Below are 14799 nucleotides of genomic sequence, written 5' to 3' on the forward strand. Positions count from 1 at the left end.
ATCTATGACTGAGGGTGAATGTTTGATTTGTTCAGCATTCCATCCATCATCTGTTCTTTTTGTCTTAGTCCATGAATGGCATTGTTGTCAGAGTAGTTAGAAAGGGTAGGAACGTTTCTAAGTTAATGTTTAAAAACTCACTTTTAAAAGAAGGCTCTCAATGCAGTGATATGATTTCATATACTAAGATAATGCTTTGGCGTGTTAAAAAAATGCGCTTTTTGGAATTTTGAAAAGACTTTATCATATTTCTGCATGATGTTAGTTATATGATTAAATTGGAAAATATTTTCATGGCTCAGCTTGTGTACACAGTTTTAGAGCCAAGCTAGACCCTCAACACAGATCTAGCTCCACTCTCCTTGTTAATTTGTTGGTTCGCTCATCTCCATCACCTAACACATAAATTACCTATGGTCAAGCGCTGTTTAATAGAACTTGGTTATAGATGCAAGCCGAGTAATGGTATCAGAATTATAAATAAATATCCACATTTGTAAAGCGCACAATCACCCGTTAGGGTCTCTAGGCGCTGGGGGCCGTCGGGAAGATTAAGCAAGCTATTGCCCAGAGTCACATGGTGCTGGGCTAATCTGCCGCCGGTGCCGGGGATCGAACCGTGATCCCCAGATTCCGGAGTCAGTCGCCCTGGCCGCGGCGCCACACCTCTTCCACCAAGGCGCAACACCTCTTCCACCAAGGCAATGATCATCTTAAATATGTATTATGGTTTCTAGCCTTGCCCAGTTTCCTCAAACTCTATTTGCATAGGGACACTGGGGATATTTTCCAATTCAGTTTTACACAGCTGCATGTGTTTTCTTTGTGTCTTGAAGTTTTACAGCTTTCTGTTCCCTTTAGGTTCCAGTAGCCTTCAGTCCTGTGTCATGCTGCTTATTTGTAGGGGTTGCAGCTTGTAGACTTTCTGATTCCACCAAATGGATCTATGATTTTTGTAGAGCAAGGGAGAATTGCCAGGTGTTTCCCCACCCTCCTATTGTGTGTTGCACATGCAGAATAGGAGTGTTTAAAGTCAGACCAAATATTGGAATTTATTATGTGCTGTTCTTCTACAAATACTGTATGTTACAATTATCTTCATAATAATGAACAGCTCAGCATTTAAAAATAAGATGAGTTCAAATTAAATATGCCTTTAGGCAGCACTCATGAGTTTAAAATATTTGCTGAGACATTTAAAACATGCACGTAGAAGTATGGCAGACAGGTTCCAACTGGATGCCCATTACACAGCATGCCTCTGCGGCATTTCTTGGAGTGTTTTGTACTCTTTTTAGGTCGAGCATTCAAGACCTCTTGTATATACTTCAGTATATACTTATATGTGCTATGTACTTTGTGGGCTCAAGAGATCAGCCCTAGGACTTGTCTGCTTCCGTTTAGGGACTCTTTTTTTCTGTTCAGCTGTCTCTATTTAACTGCCTTAATAAAAAAACGAACAGTAGAGGTCAGTACAAACAAGAATTGCTTTCTGCTTGTTCAACTCTCTATTTAATTGTCTTGGCAGAAAACGACCTGTAGAGGTCAGTAAAATACCAGAGTTGCTTTCTGCTGAGGGACTTTCTTTTTTTAATTTTTCTGGCAACTGCCTCTATTTAACATTCTTGATAGAAAACAACCAGCAGAGGTCAGTAAAATACCAGAATCACTTTAGCATTCTCTAGATTCCAGTCCATAGAAATTGTTTTCCACGAGCACCCGACAATATTTTTTTCAATCTTGTATTTTCATTGATATAACCACTGAAGGCCCTGATTTTATATTAAAAACAGAGCTTTGGACTATACCATTTCCTGCTGAAAGGCAATATCTCTCTCCATGTGTTCCCATACCTGGCATGTCACGCAGTTTGGTGCTTATTTTCCCTCCATGTTAAAGAACAGTAGATGTTTCAGCACCCAGGCTAATGTGCTGCATAGCTAAATACACATAAGACCCAAAGGCGAGACCGATAGCATTGCAAATGCTTGCTGTCTTAAGGCTTCAATAGAGCAAAAAGGCGCCTATTGCTTCTGATCCTGCACGTGCAATACAGGACTGAAAATGAACTTTCTGTTAGTTTATTAAAAAGCATACGGAAGCCACAGCTTGTATAACTTTTTTTTATTTCCGCCAGCAGTCTGTCATTGTGCAAGTAGAGCTTATACACTGTGAATACCACACAGAATAGAAAACTCATTTCCCAACTGCTACAACATAAGCCAGAGAAAGCATGTGAAAGTTTAGCACATAGAGGCATTCTGCTAGCCCAAAAAATAAAGTCGCAAAGCTCATGTTAATGGAGTCCTGTGTTCAAGTCCTAATACCTAATTCAAGTATTCAAGCCCTTTGGTCTGTGACAGATGTAACATTATCAAATACATGGAAAGGAATGCTCACATACATCACTTGTTTGCATTACCAAGAACCTGTCTTATTAATCTTATTCACATTTTGTGGGAAATAATTAAAGGGAATTTTGAGGTTATGTTTAGAGCACCTGGGTGCCTTTCTCTTGGCCAGGGGACCCTGTTCACCTGAAAATGCTGGCTTACTTTCTAAAAGATCTCTATGGGACCTGTGAAAAGGACCAATGAGTTATGGCAGATATTTTCTGATTGCCGACCCACAGCGTCATTCTCAAAACAATCACCCAGCCTCCTCAATTCTAGATATTTCACATAATGAAATCTTATATTCATGTTGGTCTTTAATATTACGTTATTTTAGGTGCAACATGTGGAATGGTATCAAAAATCCAAATTCAGTTAACATGATGGTTGTCACTGCCAAATGTTGTATAACATCTCATTGGAAGAGCCAGTGGAATATTTGTGAAGGGGTGGAAATTATATTGCAATATGCACAACGTAGGAAGAGCGAGCGGGTACAAGCTGGCTGAGTAGGCTAATGAGTAAAAAGAGGTATGGAAGCTTCTGAAAGACTATTAGACTAGAAACTGTGTTTCAATTAACATCTTCATTATGAGCTCCTTCTATGGTGGGGCCTTTGTAAGCGAATGTTACACTCTTTATAAAAATATAATTTGTTTTATCGTGCATTGATTAGTCAGTTATAATTCACAGGGATGAACTAGAACTCAAAATAATTCCTGGCAAACTCTGTAGATGATCAAAACAAGAATCAGCCAATGGGGGCCTTCATGGTTGGGTCATGGCAGCCCAACCAGCTCTAAAAACAGCTGCCCTATACCCAGCATCGCATCGGGAAAATGAAAGAGTGGCAGAGTGGCAGAATGGCCCGTCTGGCACTGTGATTTCACCAGAAATCATAATTATCAGCAGCTCACTTGCCAAAGCCTCACTCCTCCAGTTAATTTGTTTGTCTTTGTTTCTATTTTGTGCTTCATTTTGGACATATATCATTTGTTTTTCAGTTGATATAGTTAGGAATAGGTGATGTTTATAAGCTGATATACGATGTTAAAAGTTTCTATTTCAAGAATCCCAATATAAAGGATTGTAATCTCATGTCATTTCACTAAATAGTTTTAAACATAAAAAAGAAGTTAGCACGTTGAACTGTTTGCAAGACGAATTCCAGATGTGACATTCACCCCCTGACAGGACAGACCTGCAAGCATTCCCCAACAGAAAGCTGGGGAGGTAAAAAAAAGCCTTGGGCCTCAGAAGCGGTAGGGAAAGAGCAAGGAAAATATCAGTAAAGAAAAGTAAATGGAAGGGCGCCATTTTTAAAATTCTAGCCAGTCCAAAAGAAGATCATGGAGTCCCAAATTGCCTGGGATACTTGACTGTGCAAAAACAGCAGAGATCTTGCCAGGTTACAATTCCATGTTGGACGTTTCTTTATTTACTCCCATTCTCACCCCCTTTATTTACACTTTTCATTGTCAATACTGACCCTAGAACCATCAAGTCATCTTTGCTACTGCTATAACCATCTACAGCTACTTAGGAATGTGAGGAAAATGCTCAAAGGCTGTTTAACCTGACTGCCTTATAGTCATGTGACTCTAATGGGCCACTGGTGGCCAGTTAATGCATTAACTTTCCTAGGTGGAAACCTCAGGGTAGAGAAGTGACAACATTTCTTCAAACAGAAGGGGTTGGCTCATTTTGGAGCATTGCATGCAAAAGGCATGGGATCCAAGTATATATTGGTTTAGTGATGGGTCATGGAAGCACTTATCCTTGGGTTCCTCATATATCAGTGTTGTGATGATGAACTGGGACCACAGAATAAGAGGGACATTAGTGTAGTGTACTCTTGCCTCAAAGTTCATGGGAACTTTACCTACACTGTTGTTATCGAATTTGTTCTGCTGAGGTTTGTGTTGGGTTGGTTCAGATATTTGCTCCTTTAATCTCCATAAATGGTATTGAAGACCGTGTGAAGATAAACACAAGGTCATAATTAGAGTTTGTTGCCAAGGATTACCAGAAAGGACAACCATTCTAGAATGTGGCAGGAAGCAGAATCAGCCGTAAGTTGAACGGAGGCTCAGGTACATTATGGTACTGTCATCAGAGGCCACAGAATTGTACTTTCCTGGTGGGATTCAGGTGCAGAATATTTCTTAATGAACGTACATGGCAATGGTACTGACGGGTAAGTGGAAGTAACTTCTGAGATCGTGGTTTATTTGTTTATAAAAGTAGTAATATGAGCTACATAGCAACAAAAATAAAGGGAGCTATCAATATCAGATTGTAAGCATACTTCTACCCACAAGGATGTCATGGCACTGGGGAATGCACAGAATCCAGCTTAAAACTCTCCTGAAAGATGGATGAAGAAAAAGAGCCACGACCGAAGAGCTTTACCAAATTGTATAATGTTCATTCAACAGACATAGCTGAGAGGGTAGATCATTCAAAATTGTAGCATCCAAGCATGAAATGAGTGACCACCAAGTCAGGCTCTTAGGACTGAAGAAAGAAGGCAAGAGCAGTAGAAGAACCTAAGGTTCTTTTTTAGATTATAAGATTGAGGATTTACATATTTTGTTGATTTGGTGATTTTAAATAATGGCAGTAACAAAAGTACATACAAATGAAGTTGTGTACAGAGCACGATTACCTGGTCAATCCATTTTCTTTTTAAAAATAAATTAGAGGGGAACTCCAAGTGCAGTCTTAAAATCATGGAGCAACATCTTTTGTGTGCGAAGTCCTGTGGAGATTCCACAGTAAATTGAATGATCGAGACATCGAGGAATTACTTGGCGGTTTGCAAGTAACCAGAAAATTTTGACAGGCCAAGATTTATACTGGGCACCTTCTTCTGCTTATGAGTCTTACAATGCCAGTGGTAAGGAACTTTGTATAATAACATGACATGCATGCACCCCTTTGTTCAGACACTCTGTGGTGTCAATTGGAGGATCGCTACATCATCTCACTGAAGGTTTGGGGTTAAAATCTATCCCGGCATGAACAAAGGTGAGGAGTCAGTTGAGTGCAAGGAGGAGGAGTTCAGAAGGGCACGCTTGACCATGCTCGTACATAGGAAAGCAGCATCAACGCTTTGATGTCACTTTTGTGGCCACCATCTTGATTTTAGAAGTTTCAACTACAGCAACGTGCACACTCTCTCACAAGCACAGCAAAGCGCACGCTGTTTACCCTCTGCAATTAGTGGATTTAGCGTGTTGTCGGTGACATGCACACCACTACCCACTGCTCTTGCGAGCAGTAGCGTGTCATCCTTCATGAGCATTATATGTGCGAACCTCTCATCAGCAGTTACTGTCTGCCTTTTTGATTTGTAAATAATTGTTTGTCATTTTACTTCAGCTGTGTTACAGTGATGCACACACCAGATGTGACTTGCGCATTATTGTCTGCATCACAAGACTTCATGAAAATTCATTAGGGTGTCGCTTGTAGTTTTACCTGTGTTGTTAGAGGAAGTGTGTGTCATCCTTCACTGGTGTAATGGTGATACGCACACCTGCGACAAATTTCACTTTATCACCTGTGTCACGGGACTTCCTTGACTTTTCATTAAGGTGCTATTTGTGGGGTTTCCCTTTAAAATTGTTATACACCTTGTTTTGTTGAGAAAGTATTATAGTCATTCATTATGCAAGCTCAGAGTACAATTGTTACCCCTCCTCTATTTCTAGCTCAACCAGGTCCACTAAATGTGGAGTGGGAGGACTGGATAGAGATGTTTGAAACTTACATAGAGACACTGGATGGGCAGAAATTTAGTGCTGCAAGTGAGAAAGCTTTACTTTTGAACATGCTTGGCAAGAAGGGCCAACATGTTTTTGAAATATCTCCTCATGTACACAGAACCTAGTGGCGATCACATTGAAGATGTGTATATTGATCGTAAGAAACGCCTGGAACGCAGGTTTGCAAAATAATGTACTGATGAATAGATACAAATTCCATACATGTCCTCAAGCTGAAAATGAATCAATTGATGAATTTGTGGCAAAGTTTAGGGAATTGTCCCTGAAATGCAAGTTTGGGGCGATGATGAATTAACTTGTGTGTGTACAATTGATCGTTCATTGCAAAAGCAAAAAAAATCTGGGGCGACTATGGGCTGCTAAAAACACATCTGTGAAAGATGCTATAGACATGGCCAGAGTGGGGCGACAGTCACAGTTGTGCATGAGGGAGATGGAGGAGAAGGAATTTGGTGGTGGTGAAGTGCCAAGTGTCTCTAAAGGTGAATCTGATGTGGGTGCGGTAGTCCATCTAGTAGTACCTTTGGAAAACTTAAGCTGTATAATCAAACATGTTATCGGTGTAGGATCATTTTTCATACTCCGGGTTATAGGAAATATGTAACACTGAATAAAGACTGCAGAAAGTGTGGTCGTAGGGGCCATTTTGCGTCTGTTTGTAAAAAGGGTGGTCCATTTAAAGTGGCTACTGTAGATGAGTGTTGAGCGTAAGTCAGTGAAGATCGTATTATCTGTGTGTAAAGCACTGGCATAATGAAAGGCAAGTGGACCAGGGCAGTATTTGTAATCAATGGTAGAAGTGTTGAGCTCATGGTAGACTGTGTTCATTGTATACTATCATCCCCGAGAGTATGTTTTTAAGCATTAGTTGAGAGGTGGCCTACTACCTAAGGATATCCATCTGTTTGGTTATCAATGGGAAACTATTAATCTGATGGGATATATGGAGGCAGGAACAAAATTTAGGGGCAGAGATATGAAAGGGAAAGTCTATGTAGTGGAGGAGGGACCACCCATATTAGGTTGGAAAAACCAGTATGACTGTAATATCATTATAAATCCAAGATGGACTCAGGTGATGGTGATTTGATGAAATATTGCTGGTGGATATTTCGGATTAAGTTTTTATAGAAGAGTCAGGACTTCTCAAGGGGTATGCCCATAAGATTGTGTTGAAGCCTGATGATGTGCCTGTTCAGCACAAAGTGAGAAGAATTCTGTTGGTTTTCCGTGCTGCTGTAAAAGATTTGTTGGATAAAATGCTATTGAATGGAGTAATTGAACCTGTGGAGGTGTCCAGCTGGGTGTCTCCGGTGGTTATTACGGAGAAATCTGATGGGCGGTACAGCTTTTTATGGATTTGAATTTACTCAATCAGAATGTGGTAGATGATACTGATCGATTACCCAATATTAGCAAATTAACTTTGGCATTGGTTGGTGGTAGGTTTTTTCCAAACTTGATTCTCAAAAATGCCCATCACCAAATTAAACTACATGAAGATTCCAAATCCCTCACGTCGTTTATCACCCTGCAGGGCACATTTCAGTCACTCATATGCCTTTTGGTTTTTGCTTAGCAGCTAGAGTATTCCAGAGAATGATGGGTGAAGTGTTTAAAGGCATGAGGAATATCCTGCACTACCAGGTTTACTTTTTGATTTTCGGTGTCACAACAGAGAAACACAACATGATTTTCAGACAGTCATTGCATAGAGTGAAGGATGCTGGTTTGACTCTACACCAGGAAATGTAAGTTCTTAATTAAACAGGTGGATTACCTGGGTTACAGCATTGCTGCAAAGGGAGTCAAACCTAGAGAAAATTAGTTGAGGGCTTTCAGATTGGCTGTTTCACCCACACACAAGGAAATGTTGAGGTCCTTCCTGTGCCTCATCGAGTATTATGCCAAGTTAGGGGAGACAATTTCTGATATGAGAAATTGTTTGAGGCTACTGCTAAAAAAAGGGCTTGCCTTTGATTGAGGGCAGGAAGAACATAAATGTTATGATTCAATCAAGAATTAGATTTCTAATGCTGGTATTTTAATGCTTATCAATACAAAGTTGAAATCGATACGGTGGATTCTAGTTCAACTGGCATTGGGGCGATGTTGTCCCAAGTTTATACGAAAGGTAAAAAAACTGTAGCGTTTGCTTCCCCCACTTTAACCATCTCTGAGAGAAATTACTCGAGCATTGAACGCGAAGTGTTGGCTGCAGCTTGGGGTACAGAATATTTCAGGAATTAACCATGGGGAACCATGTTTCTTCTTCACTGGACCACAAACCTTTGGTCAAGGTTTTGCTTGCGGGTGGAGCAGGGAATGGGTGAGCTAGGTTAGCGAGACTAGCAGCCAGACTCTAGGAATATTGCCATGTCATAAAACATATTCAAGAGTGGAAGAAATGTAAAGCTGATTGCAGTTTTAGCCAAAGAAAAGGATTTGGGAGGCATGCATGGCATCACTAAAGATGACTGGGTCAAGGAGATGGGGTTTGATCCCGTAATCCAAGAAGTTAAACGGTTGGTGATATTAGGCAGTAGGAGGGAAAGTACTGTGCCAGTATCTGTCAGGCCTTATTTGAAAGTTCTTGAGGAATTGTCCTTTTGTGAAGACATGGTGTTGATGAGAGGTGAGAAACTTGTGCCACCGTGTGATCTCCAGGCAAAATAGGAATGGCACAGGAGGGGGACCTTGGGCAAACCAAAACCAGGAAGAGGTTGATTGAAAATTGGTGGTCACCTGGGATGGACGAACAAGTGGATAAACGGCTAGAGAACTGTGGTATGTGCAAGGATGTAGAAACTAGATTGAGTAAGAGTTAAATCGGACATGGGTCACATATCTGATCCTGGCAAACCATGGCTTACATTTAGGGGGTCATTAGGATGGTGGATGGACTTTGTCCGTCCGCCATCCTGTCGTGGGCATGGACCGTCCGCCATAAGGGTGGAGGTGCCGTGCCTCGAATCAGGATGCACCCGCCACAGTGGCGGGTGCATCCGGCATTTTTAACATTGCGGCGGGCGGTGCTGAAAGCACCGTCCGCCACAATGCCAAAAATGCATGTTGTGCGTTACAAAGCACACCATGACAGGCACCACGCGGTGCCTTCCATGTTGTACTTTGAAACGGTACCCCCCACCCCTCCTTCACCATGTGGGCCCACAACGGGCCCCCAAAGCAAAGACCGTATGCCTTTCCGTGGCGGCATTGCCGCCACGGAAAGGCATTCCCCGAAGCACATCCTAATATGGCTGGCGGTGTCTGATAGACACCGCCACCATATTAGCCCTGTTCCGCCACGGTCGCAAGGCAACCACGGCGGAAAAGCGGCAGACGGTCTTCCTGTCTGCCATCCTAATGTGGCGGGGGGTCACTTCTGTCATGATGGCGGATGGATTGCCCCCGCCGGGCCGGCGGTGGCTACCGCCAGCCCGGCGGGGGCAATCCGTCTGCCATCCTAATCGACGCCTAAGTCTGGATTTTATTGGCCCTATGCATGAGCTGAGGAGTAAATGGAAGTATGCCATGATCGTGGTGAATGTTCATTCTAAGTGGTTAGTTGTCAAATTCATGAGGGAGATTACTACAAGACTACTATTCTGTTGTTGAAGAAGATTTTCCTGGATGAAGGTGTTCCCAATGTTATCAAAACTGATAATGGATCATAATTTATTTCTGGTAGATAGATAGATATCCTTTATTGTTTGATTAATTGAAATCTTACAATAAAAAAAATTCAAAGAAAAGTCCATTATATACAATTTGAATAGCAGCAATTCTTTAAAATTCAATACATCTTTTGAGTGAGTATTTTCAATAAAATTAATTACAGTGAGGTCAAAATAAAGTAAATAAATAAGAATTAAAAGGAAAACAAATATAGAAGTTATTTAAATTTCTATTTCTTGAAGTTCTAATTTTTTCCACTCTTTTGTTAAAAATTTTACCAAAGCAGAATTCATAAGAATATCATCTGAAGAAAGACATCGGATCAATGCCTGTCTACATGTTCTTACCCCTCTTTTGTTAAATAGTCTCTTTAGTACAGTTAATCTTTCATTTCTCAATTCAGAACAGAGACACAATAGGTGGATAATCTTCTCCTCCCCAGATTTACAGAGTCTACATACAGGGGTCGATTCCGATCCGGTAAAAAGCACTCCGAATCGTCGTACGGAGCGTTTTCTTCCCCGTACGGATCGTACCTGTAAACGTCCCGTACGAACGACGAAGTACGATTCGTACCAGGAGCCGTACTCCGTACGAGTTGTACAAGACACTGTACGACTCTAATCTCCATACGATTCTTCCTCGGAACCCGCTGTACGCGACATCTGTACGTTTCGCGGCTGGTTTTTATGTTAGCAAGTACGATACGTGTCGGGTACGCACCGTACGACCCTTTTTCTACGGGAGCTGAAAACAGCCGTAAAAGTAGAGTTCGCGCCGAAAAAGGTACGGAACGCCCCCCCCCCCGGTAAGGTGCGTACCCCCCATGATCGCATGGGGTGTACGAGCCGTACCCCCATTGTACGATCGGTGTACGAGCCGTACCCCCATTGTACGATCGGTGTACAAGCCGTACCCCCATTGTACGATGGGTGTACGAGCCGTACCCCCATTGTACGATCGGTGTACGAGCCGTACCCCCATTGTACGATGGGTGTACGGATCGTACACCGATCGTACATGGGGTACGGCTCGTACACCGATCGTACATGGGGTACGGCTCGTACACTGATTGTGCAATGGGGGTACGGCTTGTACACCCCATGATCGCAGGGTACGGTGCGTACCCCTGCGATTATGGGTGTTACGGACCATACGGTGTGTATGTACTCGTCAGGTCGTACGGTATGTGTACGAGTCGTACGGTTCACGGTTTCAGCCTTGCAATACGTACTGATCGCGACGATTCGGACGGATTCACGGAATACGGATCGTACTTTGCGACTCGGACGGACGGCTATGATTCGTACGGAGAGGGCTCCGGATACAAATCGTACGTACGTTTTTTTTCCTGAATCGGAATCGACCCCACAGTATCCTTTTCGTACTTTTTCCAAGGTGGTAAATGACATAGTCCTGGCAATACACCAAATTGTGCTTTAATAAACATTTGTTTGTTTTTCAGCAACCATGGTGTATTCAAGTATCGCTGTGCCGTCTTTTTTGAGAATCCATTTATTATGGGCCATGCATGTTTTCTTTTTTTTTTGCAAGAGTGGCTTTGTCGCTCATCAGCAATAAGTGATCTATTATTTTATTGATAATTTTCTTAAATGATTCCGGAGTTATAGTAGAATCCTAAAACGGCCTAACCTCGAGTTCTGCCAAAGCCGCATCTAAATATTTCCAGGCAGGTGATTTGCTATGGCCGCTAATTTCTCTCCAAATTAACTGGGACATTAGGTTGTCTTTGTCATTTTTTTATTCTATACCAGACTTTAATTACGTTTCCCTTTTGTGCATACAGCTGGTTGTTTAGACCGAATTCCAGTCTGACTTGTGCTTTCGAAGCATTAGTGGGCAAATGGAAAAGGATTTTAAACATTTTTGAGGTAGCATTGTTGATAATAACTGCGTCTTTTCCATTTAAGGCCTCACTGCTGTGAGTTATGGAGGGTAGCAGTTTAACAGGGATCACTTTTAGGAGTGGACGATAAGTTAGGTCGCTAATCGATTTTTGTATAGTCCTAAATGCTGCTGTCAAGGCATTTGCTTTCCTATAGATTTCAAGCTTCTGTGGGAGAAGGTTTCCGTTATCATTAAATAAAACCCCCAAATATCTATAGGTTTCTACTTTGGTCTAATTGCGACTTTCCCTGAAACCATTTGGATTTATATTTCCGTCTTGAGTTTTTTGTAATCACCATGACTTTGGATTTTGATTAATTTATTACCATCCTATTTTCTTTTGCATACTCAAATATTCGCGCTATTAGACGTTGTAATCCCACTTTTGTATTGCTTAAGAGAACAACATCGTCCGCATATAGGAGGTTGGATATATGTTTATCAGCAAGCTTCGGTGGATGAGCGTTTGTATCATTCAGTGCCTCCGTTAAATCTGCTAAAACAGGTTAAATAGTAATGGGGCAAGTACACATCCTTGCTTTAGGCCTCCTGATGTCGGTATTTCATTAGTTAGTGACCTCCCATCCCCCATCCGCACTCTGACCCAGGTGTGAGTATGGAGGAGACGTATCAGCTGTAATAGTTGAGGTGGGATCCCTTGCAGTCATAGCTTTTCCCACAGTAGCTCTCTATACACACAGTCGAAAGCGGATTTAAAATCGACAAAGCATAAGTACAAAGGTTGTTTTATTGCAATTGCTTTGTTCATTAATAGGGCAAGAATATCAGTTGCGGTGCCTAGGCCTTTGATAAAACCTCTTTGATTTGGCGGAAGAATGTTATTTTTCTTTACCCAATCGGATAGGCTCGACAACAAAATCCCTGCGAACAGTTTTGCGTCCGTGTCTTGTAATGTTATTAAGCTGTAGTTCTCAGGCCGGGCCCAATTTCCCTTTTTAAAGATAGGGGATATTAGTGACCCTCTCCAAGATTGAGGGATCATCCCTCTCCGTACTACTTCGTTAAAGACTCTAATTAGATGTTCTGCCCATATGGCTGGATCCTCCTTGTATAGGACAAAAGGGATACCGTTTAGACCTGGTACCCCATTTTTTTGTTTTTTTATTAGTTTAACCACTTTGTCTTGTGTTATTACAATTTCGTTGTCAAACTCTAAGTTTGATGTCTCCTTCCTTTTGTGGTCATATGTTTCCGTTATTTTGTAATCCGGGTTCAAATGATTTCCCAGGAAATTAACCCATTCAGTCTCAGTTAGTACAGATAACACAGCAGTTTTATCAGGTCTTGGTAGGCTATTTATAATTTTCCAAAACTCCCTTGAGTTTGCTTGATTACTGGCGTAAAAGATTTTTGTCCAAAGTTCATGATTGGCTTTGGTTTTTTCATCCCAGATTAGTTTCCTCAGATTTTGATTTAATGTTTTATGGTGGCTAATATTTCTTTGTTGATTGGAAGCTTGATTAACTCTTTCCTGAGTTTGTTTCGGGACTGTTTCATTTTCCGACTCGTATATGTCAAATTAATTTTTGCTTCCCTTTTTTCTTTCCGCATTATATTTCTATTCCTCGTTTCGATGGAGGGGTCATGTGAATCAATTATTTTGCGTGTGAAGCTTACCCAGTGATCGATTGATGAGTTGGAGGTTTTTTCTTGAAAGCATTCAGTACCCAGTTTTTGAGCTAGTTCACGGGTACTTTCTTTAGTATTTGGCTTCCAAATTAATTTCCTTTAATTTATGGTTCCAACCTGACCTTGCATTGACAAATATAATTGGTGTTTCGTACTTTTAAGTGATGTAGTAATTATTTGCTGGCTGTGATCACTCTCAGGGAGCTTCCTTAAATAAAACAAAGTAATATTGTTAAAGATGCTCAATGTTACCATCGTGTAATCAATTCGCGATTTCGCATTTTGTGTGTGAAATGACCATGCTGGGGGCGAATCCGTCTGGAATCTCACATTTAGTATGCGTAGCCCCAATGCTTCAATGTCTCTCACGAAGACCGATTTTGTTCTGCTTGGATTTTATTGCAGTGTCCATTGATTGCTCTGGAATAAGACATTGTTGGTATTGGGACTGTGTGATATCGTCTCTTGCAAATGGTACTAGCAGATTTAAATTCAAGTCTCCCATAACTATAAAGTCTGCAAAGGCATCATCAACCATTTGTTCAAGTAGATAACAGGTAAGAGTAGCACACATAGTATTCCTTGAGATCCCTGTTGGGGGAACATAATTCATTTCTGGGGAGAAGGGTAGTATTTTGGAGTCACACGGTTTTTCACATAATAGTACCTCATTTTACAAGCCACAAAGTAATAGTATTGTGGAGAGGGCGAAGACAATGATCAAGAACAGGATTCAAATGGCTGTAGCATGAGTAAGTGATGTAGGTAGTATAATGATGGACAGGGCGGCTGCTTATCGCACCAGTGTTCATGATGTCACTCAAAGGACCCCATTAAGAGGGAAAGGCTGGCAGGCACCAAGCTAGTCCCCAGCTGGATGAAAGATATAGCATTTTCTGACACACAGATGGAAGAGCGTATCCAGGACATGAAACATATCCCACATATTCAGGTGGGTGAAGATTTGTTGTGCTTGGAAAGGAGGAGTTTTGTCAAAGTTCAGGGGGCCATTTAAGGTCAGGCAAGTTTGTTGCTTTTCTGTGGTTTTGGAGAATGGTGAGAGATGAAACAGACGAGTGCCTTTATATCAGAGAGGTGGTCAAAGTCGGGTTGGTGAGTAACAAAGCAACAGTGCTTTCATGGTAATGTGTGATGGTACATGAGCAGGCCCTCTGAACGACTTAGTATTGCCCCATTGTTAGGTGTGGGTGATTCCTGTGGCAACTGATGTGGATTCTGTGCTAAGAAGTGTCCGGAGTAGCAAACCACCTGCATATTTTAAGGATTATGTTCAGTAGTCAGAGCATCATTGAATTTGGATGTTCTTGTATCCCTTTGCATGTTCGTATTTTAGTTAAAAATATCATTGTGTGTATTGC

At 41.5% G+C, this 14799-nt stretch overlaps 1 protein-coding gene across 2 annotated transcripts in view; it reads left to right on the forward strand.

Annotated features, from left to right (window-relative positions):
* The window catches only part of LOC144753465 (cytochrome P450 2D17-like), a 296252-nt gene that overhangs the window by 168618 nt on the left and 112835 nt on the right, over nt 1–14799 (forward strand). The window lies entirely within an intron of this gene.

Source organism: Lissotriton helveticus, chromosome 1_1 (genome assembly GCF_964261635.1).
Source record: "Lissotriton helveticus chromosome 1_1, aLisHel1.1, whole genome shotgun sequence".
NCBI lineage: Eukaryota > Metazoa > Chordata > Amphibia > Caudata > Salamandridae > Lissotriton > Lissotriton helveticus.